The sequence below is a fragment of the Somniosus microcephalus genome, unplaced genomic scaffold (assembly GCF_052327205.1).
Source record: "Somniosus microcephalus isolate GS21.2 unplaced genomic scaffold, FLI_Smic_1.0 unresolved_chr1, whole genome shotgun sequence".
Lineage (NCBI taxonomy): Eukaryota > Metazoa > Chordata > Chondrichthyes > Squaliformes > Somniosidae > Somniosus > Somniosus microcephalus.
In genome coordinates, this window is record NW_028225179.1 from 86740650 (window position 1) to 86754302 (window position 13653).

Here is a 13653-nt window from a genome sequence, read left to right on the forward strand (position 1 = left end):
GGCATATCAATTTTAATCACTAAAACACCAAGATGGATCGACTCCTGAAACCAGAGCGCTTGGATCTGAACCCCCATGCCTCAGACGCAGCCACACAGTTCGGACACTGGTTCCAATGCTTCGAATTTTTCATTGCAAACTCATCCACTGCCATAGCCGAAACCGCTACCGGAGACATGAGACTGGGAATCCTGCGAAACTGGGTGAGCCATCGGGTCTCCCCTCTCATCCAAGATGCCACCAGCTACGAGGAGGCCTGCACCATCCTGAAGGCCCACTACGTGCGGCCAATAAACGTGGTGTACGCCAGGCATCTTCTGACTACTCGCACGCAGCGGCATGGTGAGTCACTAGAGGACTTTATACTAAACCTAAAAGTACTGGGCAGAGACTGTAACTGTAAGGCCGTGTCTGCCATCGTGTACACGGAGGAGCTGATTCGAGACTCCCTTATTGCGGGCCTCAGTTCAAATTATATTCGGCAGAAACTGTTTGAAAAGGAGGGACTGGAATTAAAACAGGCTATAGATATAGCGCGATCGCTGGATATGGCCCAGAGGAACTCTGAATCCTGTTCCCCAGGCCACGCGGCCCACTCCGCCTCGTGCGCGCCGTGAGGGCCGCCATCTTGGAAGCCATCTTCACCTCCCAGGTCTCAGGCCAGCCCAGCACCATCGGAGCCCCAGCCCCCACCCAGGAGCCCCACTACTGCCGCAATGCATCGGGGCCCGAAATGCTACTTCTGCGGCCAGGACAAACACTCCAGGCATCTGTGCCCAGCGAAGGGCACCACCTGTTTTAAATGCGGGAAGAAAGGACATTTCAGCAAAGTCGGCAGAGGGAACCCCGCCTCCAACTCCACCACCGCCGCGTGAGCGCCGTGGGAGCGGCCATCTTGGAAGCCATCTTGTCCACCCTCATGGAGTCCACCATCTTGCCCCGACTACACGGACCTCCAGGACCCACTGGTGGCCTCGATCACAGTGGATCAATCCAGGCCACATCCGTTGTCTAAATCGATGATGGACATAGAGGTAAACGGGAACAAGGTTAAATGCTTGATTGACTGCGGGAGCACCGAAAGCTTTATTCATCCTAGCCTGGTAAAACGACTTTCACTAACGATAGTCCCCACACAGGGCAAAATCGCCATGGCCGATAAGACTCATACCTCAAAAATTACAGGTTTCTGCGCGGTTATGTTGTCGGTAAAAGGCAATGATTACAGAGATTTTTAACTATTGATAATGCCAGATCTCTGTGTGAGCGTGATCTTGGGTCTGGACTTCCAGTGCCACCACCAAAGTATCACGCTTACCTACAGTGGGTCCCAGCCGCCCCTCACAGTGTGCGGTCTGGCTACCCTGAAGGTCAAGCCGCCCTCTCTGTTCGCCAACCTCGCACCCAACTGTCGACCCATAGCGACCAAGAGTAGGCGGTACAGCTGGGAGGATAGACGGTTCATTGCGTCGGAAGTAGAAAGACTCAAGCGGGAGGGTATCATCGAATGCAGTACCAGCCCGTGGCGCGCCCAGGTAGTAGTAGTTAAGGGTAGCGAAAAGAAGCGGATGGTGATAGATTATAGCCAGACGGTTAATCTATACACCCAGCTAGACGCCGACCCTCTGCCCCGCATAGCGGATATGGTTAACCAAATCGCGCAATACCGGGTGTTTTCCACCATCGACCTAAAATCGGCATACCACCAGCTCCCCATTAGGCCGGAGGACCGTCCATACACCGCCTTCGAGGCGAACGGACGTCTCTACCACTTCCTCAGAGTCCCCTTTGGGGTAACGAACGGGGTCTCGGTCTTTCAGCGGGAGATGGACCGCATGGTCGATGAGAACCAGTTAACAGCCACCTACCCATACCTAGACAACGTCACCATCTGCGGCCACGACCAGCAAGACCACGACTCGAACCTCGCGAGGTTTCTGAAAACCGCCCTCAGACTCAATCTCACCTACAACGAGGATAAGTGTGTCTTTAGCACCACGCGCCTCTGTATCCTGGGCTGCGTGGTGGAAAATGGGGAAATCGGTCCGGACCCCGACCGATTGCGCCCCCTACGGGAGCTACCCCTACCAAACACTCCCAAGGCCCTGAAAAGGTGCCTGGGGTTCTTCTCCTATTACGCCCAATGGGTCCCCAATTATTCCGACAAGGCCCGTCCCCTCCTGAAATCAACGTCCTTCCCGCTCACGGCCGAGGCCCACGCCGCCTTCAACAGCATTAAACATGACATTGAGAAGGCCGCGCTGCGGGCAGTGGACGAAAACATCCCTTTCCAGGTCGAAAGCGATGCGTCCGACTTCGCTTTAGCAGCCACCCTCAACCAGGATGGGCGGCCCGTAGCCTTTTTCTCAAGAACCCTCCAAGGGCCCGAGATCAGGCACTCCTCGGTAGAGAAGGAGGCCCAGGCCATAGTGGAGGCAGTGCGGCACTGGAGGCACTACCTAGCCGGCAAACACTTCACCCTGCTTACCGACCAACGATCGGTAGCCTTCATGTTTAACAACAAACAGAGGGGGAAGATCAAGAACGACAAAATTCTCAGGTGGCGGATTGAACTCTCCACGTTTGAGTACGACATAATATATAGGCCGGGGGCCCTCAACGAATCCCCCGACGCCCTATCATGAGGGATGTGTGCCAGCATCCAGGGGGACAGGCTACAGGGCCTCCACAATGGCCTCTGCCACCCGGGGGTCATCCGGCTATTCCACTTTATAAAATCCCGTAACCTGCCCTATTCCATCGAGGAGGTCCGGTCTATGACCAGGGACTGCTGCACCTGTGCGGAATGCAAGCCCCGTTTTTTCAGACCCGACCGAGCCCACCTGATCAAAGCTACACGGCCATTCGAGCGCCTGAGTTTAGATTTCAAGGGACCACTCCCCTCCACCGACCGCAATGTGTACTTTCTCAACATTGTGGACGAGTACTCCCGCTTCCCATTCGCCTACCCCTGCCCAGATATGACCAGTGCCACGGTCATCAAGTGCCTCGGCAACCTGTTTTGCACGTTCGGCATGCCTAACTACATCCACACTGACAGGGAGGCGTCGTTCATGAGCGATGAACTGCGCCAATACCTGCTGTCGAAGGGGATAGCCACGAGTCGGACCACTAGTTATAACCCCCGGGGTAATGGGCAAGTGGAGAGGGAAAACGCGACAGTGTGGAAGGCGGTCACCTTAGCACTAAGGTCTAAAGGCCTCCCCACCTCCCGCTGGCAGGAGGTCCTCCCAGACGTACTCCACTCGATAAGGTCGCTACTGTGTACTGCTACTAACGCCACTCCTCACGAGACGATGTTTGTTTTTCCCCGCAAATCAACCTCAGGAGTATCCCTACCCTCGTGGCTCTCCACCCCAGGGACAGTCCTGTTACGGAAGCATGTGAGGGGCCACAAAACGGATCTCCTCGTGGAGGCAGTACACCTACTCCACGCAAACCCACAGTACACGTACGTCAAGCACGCCGACGGGCGTGAAGACACCGTGTCCATAAAGGACCTCGCCTCGGCAGGAAGCGACGACGACCCATCACCACCCCCAGAAGAACCTCCACCATCCCCAGAGGTATCCTCACCGCCCCCAGAAGTACCTGCAACACCCCCAGCACATGGGTATGCCCAGGAGGGCACCACGGACTCCCGGTCGGAACCCGAGGTACTGTTGCGATGTTCAGGAAGGACTATCACACCCCCGGGCAGACTAAATCTGTAGAAGGGGTGAATGTGATGAAATATGCCTTCATCAACCCATGTGTTTTACCTGCTTGTATTTTACCTGCTTGTATTTTACCTGCTTGTATTTTACCTGCTTGTATTGTGTGAACTGCACCCTTTTGTTCCTATTGTGTGTATTGGCTACGCCCCTGTCTTTTGCCATATAAAGGTCTCAGGAGCTGTATGAGTCATTTACTGCCAGACGAACCCGATGTGGGAAGACTTGCTATACTGCTATGTTCTTAGTGATTAAAAGCCTTCAGTTGAATCCTTGTCTTTGAGTCATTGATGGCATATCAACTCTCTGTTAGTTTGACCCCCTCCCCTCACCGTTAGTTTGACCCCCTCCCCTCACTCTCTGTTAGTTTGACCCACTCCCCTCACTCCATTAGTTTGACCCCTGTAGTGTATGTACCTTTAAGGGGAGAACTACTTTTAACAGCTCCTGTATACTGTAGTACCGGCAGTGACCACACCTGTATATAAACCCTGAGTAGGGATCTGTTCAGTAAGTTTTAGAGTAACCCTCATCCAGTAAACACCTGTTGATTGTTCCCTGCAGTCTCTTGTCTAGCTATTGAAGGACACACAACATCAAGATACACGGATCTAACATTGGCGACGAGAAGAGTCAAACATACCTGCAACTCTGCATCACCTCCCAGGGATTCGCTCCTGGAGAAAAGTGAAAGAAGAAGGCCGAGTCTAGAAGCACGGGTGTCGACCATCCAGCAGAGACTTGAGCATCGCAGGGGAGGCTGTTGAGAGCTGGGCTTGTTCTCCAGTCACGGTGGTCCAGCGAAACGGGCTGGCAACAGGTACGGAGCAGACCCTTCCCAGACAGTGGCAGCTAGAGCCGACCGACGGCACAGAAAAAGGCCGAGCAGCGTCGACGGGAGAAGAGTGAGGGTAGAGCGCACAGGGCGCAGCCGGTGTTCAGGACTGAGTGGCGTCGACGGGAGAAGAGAGAGGGTAGAGCGCACAGGGCACAGCCGGTGTTCAAGGGCCGAGCAGCGTCAGCGGGGAAGAAAGGAAAATGCGCAGAGCGCAGCCGGTGTTCAAGGGCCGAGCAGCGTCAGTGGGAAGAAAGGAGAGCGCGGGAGACGCCATTTTGAGCCGCAGCGGAGAAGAAGGGAGGGCGCGGGAAAACGCCATTTTGAGCCACAGCGGAGAAGAAGGGAGAGCGCGGGAAAACGCCATTTTGAGCCAGTCTAACCACACCCAGGGATGCCGCAGAGTGGCAGTGTCACAGCGTTCGACAATGAAGTCGAAGATTGGACGACATATGTCGAACGCATAGAAGTGTACTGCAAGGTGAATGAAGTGCCAGATGAGAGGAAAGCACTGGTATTGTTGAATTCAATGGGTGCAAAAACGTATGGCTTACTGCGAAACCTAGTAACCCCAGAGAAGCCAGTGGAAAAGGATTTTGAAAACATAGTGTAAATTCTACAGGACCACTTAATCCCCACACCGCTGCTGATAGCAGAAAGATTTAAGTTTCACAAAAGGAACCAGCATAAAGATTAAAGTAATGCTGAGTATTTAACGGAACTGCGCAAGCTATCAAAACACTGCCAGTTTGGAACGGGACTAGCAGATACCTTAAGGGACAAGTTTGTGTGTGGGCTTCAAAGTGAAGGAACCCAGAAACGGCTTCTATCAGAAAAGGATCTTACGCTGGACAAGGCTTTCAGCATGACAGTATCACACGAAGCAGCCGCACGGGGCGCTGCAGAGATACAACGGAGACCGCAAGAATATGGCACAAATGAAATGTCATAGGGAACAGTGAAGTGCTATCGCTGCGGCAGAACAACACACGACCATAATGATTGCTGGTTCAAGGACAAAGTGTGCAGACAGTGTGGAAAAGTAGGACACATAACAAGAGTCTGCAGGTCGGGAAAGAAAACCAGCAGCAAGAAATCGCCACAGGAGAAGTACAAGAAGGTACATAAGGCGACGGAGAGTAGTTCAGACGAACAGAAAAGTGATACAGACTCCGGAAGCAAGGAGCTGGGTTGTCTGAAACTACATAAGGTGATCAAAACGGAGGATCACCAAACTATCTGGGTCACGCTCAAGATAGCTGGAGTCCAAGTGAAAATGGAATTGGACACAGGACCAGCCCTAACAGTCATAAACCGAAGGGACTACAAGCGGCTATTCTCACATATACCATTGAGAGATACAGAGATTGTCTTGAAGACGTACACGGGGCAATAAAGTCTACCCCAAAGGAAAAATAAGGGTGAACGTTATATATAACGGCAAGGAAACACCAAAAATGGACCTATATGTATTGCCAGATGGAGGACCACCACTACTAGGACGTGAATGGATCCGGAAGATACAGCTAGATTGGCATTCCATACAAGCACTGACTGTAGATGCCAAAAAGGATGACGACGTCACATCTGGACGACTGTCAAAAATGCTACCTGACGCACAAGAAGTGTTCCAGGAGGGACTCGGAACACTAAAAGGCATAACAGCGACGATCAAAATAGAGGAAAATGCAAGCCCAAAGTTTTTTAAGGCCAGATCGGTGCCTTATGCGATCCGCCCAGCCGTCGAAGCAGAGCTGGAAGGTTTGGAACATTCAGGAGTACTGTCCAAAGTGGACTGGAGCGAGTGGGCTACACCCATCGTTCCTGTAATGAAGAGGTCGTTGAGTAATACGCCTGGGGAACCAAAGAAGGTTCGCATCTGTGGGGACTTTAAGGTGACAGTGAACCCACTCCTTCACACGGTACAATATCCGCTTCCGCGCATTGAAGATATTTTCCGCTCGCTATCTGGAGGGAAACGCTTCACTAAGATTGATCTGGCCTGGGCGTACCTGCAAATGGAGGTAGAAGAAGCCTCGAAACAGTACCTCACGATCAACACTCATAAAGGTCTCTACCAATACAACCGGCTGGTGTTCGGGGTAGCATCAGCTCCGGCTATTTGGCAAAGGGCAATGGATCTAGTCCTGCAAGAGATTCCAGGGACCCAGTGTTATTTGGACGACACCCTGGTCACGGGTGAAAATGACAGTGATCACCTTGCCAACCTGGAGCAGGTGCTCACTAGATTGAAGGAATATGGGCTCCGAGCTAATCGCCACAAATGCGAGTTTTTCCAGAAGCAGATCTCGTATTGTGGCCACGTTATTGATGAAGAGGGGCTACGTAAGTCCCCTGAAAAGATTGAGGCAGTAGTCAAGGCTCCAGCACTGGAAAATGTGTCACAACTGAGGTCGTTCCTCGGGCTGGTGAACTACTACCATAAGTTCTTGCCGAATTTGTCTCCAGTACTACACCCGCTGGACACCCTACTGCAAACGGGGGTACCATGGAAGTGGAATGACGAATGTAAATGAGCTTTCCAGAAGTGCAAAGAATTGATCACATCAAAAGAGGTGTTGGCTCATTTCAACCGAGCACTACCAATTTGGTTGGCGTGTGATGCATCGCCCTATGGCATTGGAGCGGTGCTGTCACACAAATTCCCGGATGGCTCGGAGAGGCCGGTAGCCTTTGCGTCTCGGTCACTAACCGCAGCCGAGCGTAACTACACCCAGATTGACAGGGAGGCCCTCAGCCTAGTGTGGGGAGTGAAAAAGTTCAACCATTATCTGCACGGGCAGAAGTTCACCTTGCTGACTGACCACCAACCACTTGTCTCCATCTTTAATCCAAAGAAGGGCGTCCCGGTGATGACTGCGCAACGGCTACAAAGATGGTCCCTGTTTCTAGGGGTGAATCAATATGAAATCGAGTATAAGGGCACGAAACAGCATGGAAACGCTGATGGGCTATCACGCCTGCCAGTGCCTACTGCGGAGGAAGCACCAGCAGTGGACCCTGTCGAAATATTTTATTCGACTATAATTGAACGCTTGCCAGTAACTAACGCTGATATAGAGAAGGAGACCCGAAATGATCCGACACTGTCTCTGGTATATGACTTGACGGTGAAGGGATGGCCAACACATGGCGACTCACTGTTGCCAGCATTCTCATCCAGAAGAGAACAGCTGTCAGTATGCCAGGGGACAGTGATGTGTGGATCCCGAGTGGTAATTCCACCCAAGTTAAGGGAGAGAGTGCTCAATGAGCTTCACGAAGGTCATCTGGGAGGGGTGAAAATGAAAAGCCTTGCTAGGGCTTATGTGTGGTGGCTGGGGATCGATCAGCAAATCGAGGACCTGACAAAGAGCTGCTCAGGATGCCAGAAGGTCCAAAATGCACCACCACATGCCCCTCTACACCCATGGGAGTGGCCCTCATCTCTATGGCAACGGGTGCATATTGATTTTGCTGGTCCATTCATGGACTCAATGTTTTTAATAGCCGTGGATGTGCACTCGAAATGGCCTGAGGTGATCAAAATGTCGTCCAGCACCACGGAGAAAACTATTGCAGTCCTACGGATGATATTTGCCAGGAACGGCTTGCCAGAGCAGATTTTCTCTGATAATGGACCACAGTTTGTGTCCGAAGAGTTTCGAAGGTTCATGAAAAGGAATGGGGTAAGGCATTACACATCCGCCCCGTATCATCCAGCCACAAATGGATTGGCTGAGAGGTTCGTACAAACCTTTAAAAAAGCAGTAAGGGCCATGTGCGACGACGACATTCCACTGCAGCATAAGGTGGACAGTTTCCTGTTAGCCTACAGAAATGCGACACATGCAGTCACCAACCAAACCCTGGCCATGATGTTCTTTAACCGAAGGTTGAGATCTCGTCTGGATTTGCTCAGACCAAATGTACGAAGAGATGTTGAGAATAAGCAATTCCAGCACATCAATGAGAAGCCGACAAGGAGCTTCAATGTAGGGCAACCAGTCTTGGCCCACGACTACTGAACAGAGAAATGGCAACCAGGAACGATATGCACACGGCAGGGGCCACTAATGTACACAGTGGATGTTGGGGAGAACATTGTGAGACGCCATGTCAACCAGATCCTAGAGTCACAGGAACGAGTCAGCCCCATGTCTCGCGTACCTGGTGATGAACCCAACATACAGGTAGCATCTACCCCAGAAACAGTAGCATCGGAAGCTGATGAACCAACCGACGACAGGGGGCCAGAATCGCCTCCGCACCAAGAGCAAGACACTCAGGAAAGGCGCTATCCAGAAAGGATCAGGAAGCCGCCCCAGAGACTGAATTTATAAATGGACTATTTTCAGTTAATGTTGCATGTTAAAAGTGTTAATTGTTAAATGAATGTTATGGTACAGTTAATCTAAAAGGGGAGGAATTGTAGTGTATGTACCTTTAAGGGGAGAACTACTTGTTACAGCTCCTGTATACTGCAGTACCGGCAGTGACCACACGTGTATATAAACCCTGAGTAGGAATCTGTACAATTAGTTTTAGAGTAACCCTCATCCAGTAAACACCTGTTGATTGTTCCCTGCAGTCTCTTGTCTAGTTATTGAAGGACACACAACATCAAGATACACGGATCTAACAACCCCCTCCCCTCACTCTCTGTTAGTTTGACCCCTCCCCTCACTCCGTTAGTTTGACCCCCTCCCCTCACTCTCTGTTAGTTTGACCTCCTCCCGTCACTCCGTTAGTTTGACCCCCTCCCCTCACTCTTGTTGTGTATGTACCTTTAAGAGAAGAACTGATTCTATATTGCAGTACCGGCAGTGACCACCCCTGTATATAAAACCATAGCAGACTTCTGTACTTCAGTCTTAAGTTACCCTCTGTTCAGTAAATACCTGTTATTATTGTTCTCCTGCAGTCCGTGTATTATTGATACTTGGACATTACACTGGTGACGAACAGGTTCGAACTCACCTGCAGTACTGCATCACCTCACGGGGATCTTTGCCTGAGAAGAAGCTTCCTGGAGGTTGAAGTCAGAGCAACGGGCGTCGACCGCGGGCAACCGCCCGAGGATCCATCGGAGTTCGGAGAGTTGCAGGAGAGGCTGTGGAGAGCTGGGCTTGGCTCCCCAGTCAAGGTGTTCCAGCAAATCGTGCTGGTAGCAGGTAGTGTGCTGACCCTTCCGGACTGCGGCAGGCTCGAGCTCGATCGAGCGGCTCTGCAAAGGGGCCGTGCAGCGTCATCGGGAGGAAAAGAGAGAGAGAGAGGGTGGAGCGCAAGAACCGGGCAGCGTAGCGAAAATAAAACAAGGGGAAGGAAAAGTGAGACGCGCCAAAGCCGCGGGTCGCCGCCATTACCCTGCAGAAAGCTAGGAGCAGCGTGGCAGCAAGGCGAAGAAGGAAAAGCGCAGGAGGCGCCATTTTATTCCATTGGGGAAGAAGCAAAGCGCGGGAGGCGCCATTTTAATCCATTGGTGAAGAAGAAAAAGCGCGGGAGGCACCATTTTAAATCACCCAAGATGCCAAAAAGTGGCAGTATCACTGCTTTCGACAACGAGGTAGAAGACTGGACCACGTATGTGGAAAGAATTGAAGTGTACTGCAAGGCAAATGAGGTGGCCGATGGAAAGAAGGCGTCGGTATTATTAAATTTGATGGGCGCGAGAACGTACGGCCTATTGCGGAATTTAATTACCCCAGCTAAACCAATGGAGAAAAGTTTTGAAGAGATTGTTAATATCTTACAGGAACACCTAAACCCTACACCGCTGCTGATAGCAGAAAGATTCAAGTTCCATAAAAGAAACCAGCACAAAGATGAGAGCAATGCTGACTATCTTACGGAACTACGCAAGTTATCGAAGCACTGCCAGTTCGGAGCAGGACTGGCAGACACCTTACGGGATAAGTTTGTCTGCAGGCTCCAGAGTGATGGAACCCAGAAGCGACTACTTTCGGAAAAGGACCTGACGCTGGAACAGGCTTTCAGCGTGGCAGTATCCTACGAAGCAGCAGCATGGGGAGCTGCGGAAATACAACAGAAACCACAAGAATACAGCGCTAACGAAATGGCGTATGGAGCAGAAAAGTGCTATCGCTGCGGCAGAACAACCCATGATCAGAAGGACTGCTGGTTTAAGGACAAAGTATGCAGGCAATGTGGGAAAATGGGAAACATAGCAAGAGTCTGCAGGTCGGGAAAGAAAACCAACACTACAAGAACTACTAAGGAAAAGTACAAGAAAGTAAAGAAATTGACAGACAGTAGTTCAGAAGATCAGGAGAGTGATAAGGTCTCTGGGAGCAGGAGACTAAGTTTTCTAAAGTTACACAACGTGATCGCAAAGGAGGATCACCGAACCATTTGGGTCACCCTCATGATAGCAGGGTCCCCAGTAAAGATGGAATTGGACACAGGATCAGCCCTAACTGTCATGAATCGATGAGACTATGAGCGGCTATTCTCACACATACCCTTGAAGGACACGTCCATTGTATTGAAGACATACACGGGGCAAAAAGTCTACCCCAGAGGAAAAATAAGGGTGCCAGTTGAATACAACGGCAAGGAAACACAGAAACTGTATCTATATATACTACAAGATGGAGGACCACCATTATTGGGACGTGAATGGATCCGAAAAATACAATTGGATTGGCATTCCATTCAGGCGCTAACTGTGACTGACAAAAAGGATGATGACGTCACACCTGGACGACTGTCAAAAATTCTAACTGACGCGAAAGTGGTGTTCCAACAAGGACTTGGGACTCTAAAAGGAGTAACGGCAATGATAAAAATCGAAGATAACGCAAACCCAAAAATTTTTAAGGCCAGACGCGGTTCGCCCAGCCGTTGAAGCATTGCTGGAGAGTCTGGAGCGTTCGGGTGTGCTGTCCAAGGTGGACTGGAGCGAGTGGGCCACACCCATCGTTCCTGTAATGAAGAAATCATTGAGCAGCACGCCTGGGGAGCCGAAGAAGGTTTGCATCTGTGGGGACTTCAAGGTAACTGTGAACCCAGTCCTGCACACAGTACAATATCCACTTCCACGGATAGAAGATATTTTCGCCTCACTATCTGGAGGGAAACGCTTTACAAAGATTGATCTGGCCCAAGCGTATCTACAAATGGAGGTGGAAGAAGCGTCTAGGAAATACCTCACGATAAACACTCACAAAGGCCTTTACCAGTACAATCGACTGGTATTCGGGGTAGCATCAGCCCCGGCTATTTGGCAGAGGGTGATGGCACAAGTCCTGCAAGGGATCCCGGGGACCCAGTGTTATTTGGACGACATCCTGGTTACGGGCGAAAATGACAATGAACACCTTGCCAACCTGGAGCAGGTGCTCAGTAGATTGCAGGAATATGGGCTACGAGCCAACTGCCCCAAATGCGAGTTCTTCAGGAGACAAATCTCGTATTGTGGCCACATGATTGATGAGGAAGGGTTGCATAAGTCGCCAGACAAGATTGAGGCTGTAGTCAAGGCTCCAGCACCGGAAAATGTGTCGCAACTGAGGTCGTTCCTCGGGTTGGTGAACTACTACCATAAGTTCTTGCCGAATTTATCTACAATTCTGCACCCACTGAACGCCCTGCTGCAAACTGGAGTAACATGGAAATGGAGTGATGAGTGTAAGCGTGCCTTTCAGAAATGTAAATGCCTAATCACTTCAAAAGAAGTATTGGCCCACTACAATCCAACACTACCGATTCGGTTAGCATGTGATGCGTCTCCCTACGGCATCGGAGCGGTGCTGTCACACAAATTCCTTGACGGTTCAGAGAGGCCAATAGCCTTTGCGTCGCGCTCATTAACCTCAGCCGAGCGTAACTACGCCCAGATTGACAGGGAGGCCCTCAGCCTGGTGTGGGGGGTGAAGAAGTTCAATCACTATCTGCACGGGCGGAAATTCACCCTACTGACTGATCATCAGCCCCTGGTCTCCATTTTTAACCCAAAGAAGGGTGTCCCGGTGATGACGGTGCAACGGCTGCAAAGATGGTCACTTTTTCTAGGGGCACATCAGTACGACATAGAGTACGAGGGTACGAAACAGCATGGAAATGCTGATGGGCTGTCGCACCTACCGTTGCCTACGGTAGAGGAAGCACCTGCAGTGGACCCTGTTGAGATATTCCATGCGACCATAGTCGAATGTCTACCTGTTACAAACTCAAGTATAGAGAAGGAAACCCGAAATGACCCGACACTCTCTTGGGTCTATGATTTGACGGTGAAGGGATGGCCAGCACATGGCGACTCACTGTTGCCAGCATTCTCGCCAAGGAGTGAACAGCTGTCAGTGTGCCGGGGGACCTTGATGTGTGGATCCCGAGTGGTAATTCCACCCAAGTTGAGAGATAGAGTGCTCAATGAGCTTCATGAGGGTCATCTGGGAGGGGTAAAAATGAAGAGCCTAGCCAGGGCGTTTGTGTGGTGGCCGGGAATCGATAAAGAAATCGAGGATATGACCAAGAGATGCACAGGATGCCAGAAGGTCCAAAACGCTCCACCACAGGCCCCGCTACATCCATGGGAGTGGCCCTCATCTCCATGGCAACGGGTACACATTGATTTTGCTGGTCCATTTATGGACTCAATGTTCCTAATCGCTGTGGACGCCCATTCGAAATGGCCAGAGGTCATCAAAATGTCCTCCACCACCACGGAGAAAACTATTGCAGTCCTATGGACCATCTTTGCCAGGAATGGCTTGCCAGAACAGATTTGCTCCGACAATGGGCCACAGTTTGTGTCCGAGGATTTCCGGAGGTTTCTGAGGAATAATAGGGTGAAACATTACACATCTGCCCCATATCATCCAGCCACAAATGGATTGGCTGAGAGGTTTGTTCAGACCTTTAAAAAGGCAATAAAGGCGATGTATAACGACGACATACCACTACAACACAAGGTGGATAACTTCTTGTTTGCTTACCGGAATGCGACACATGCAGTCACCAACCAAGCTCCAGCCATAATGTTCTTCAACCGAAGGCTAAGATGTCACCTGGATTTGCTCAAACCAAACATAAGACAAGATGTTGAGGATAAGCAATTCCAGC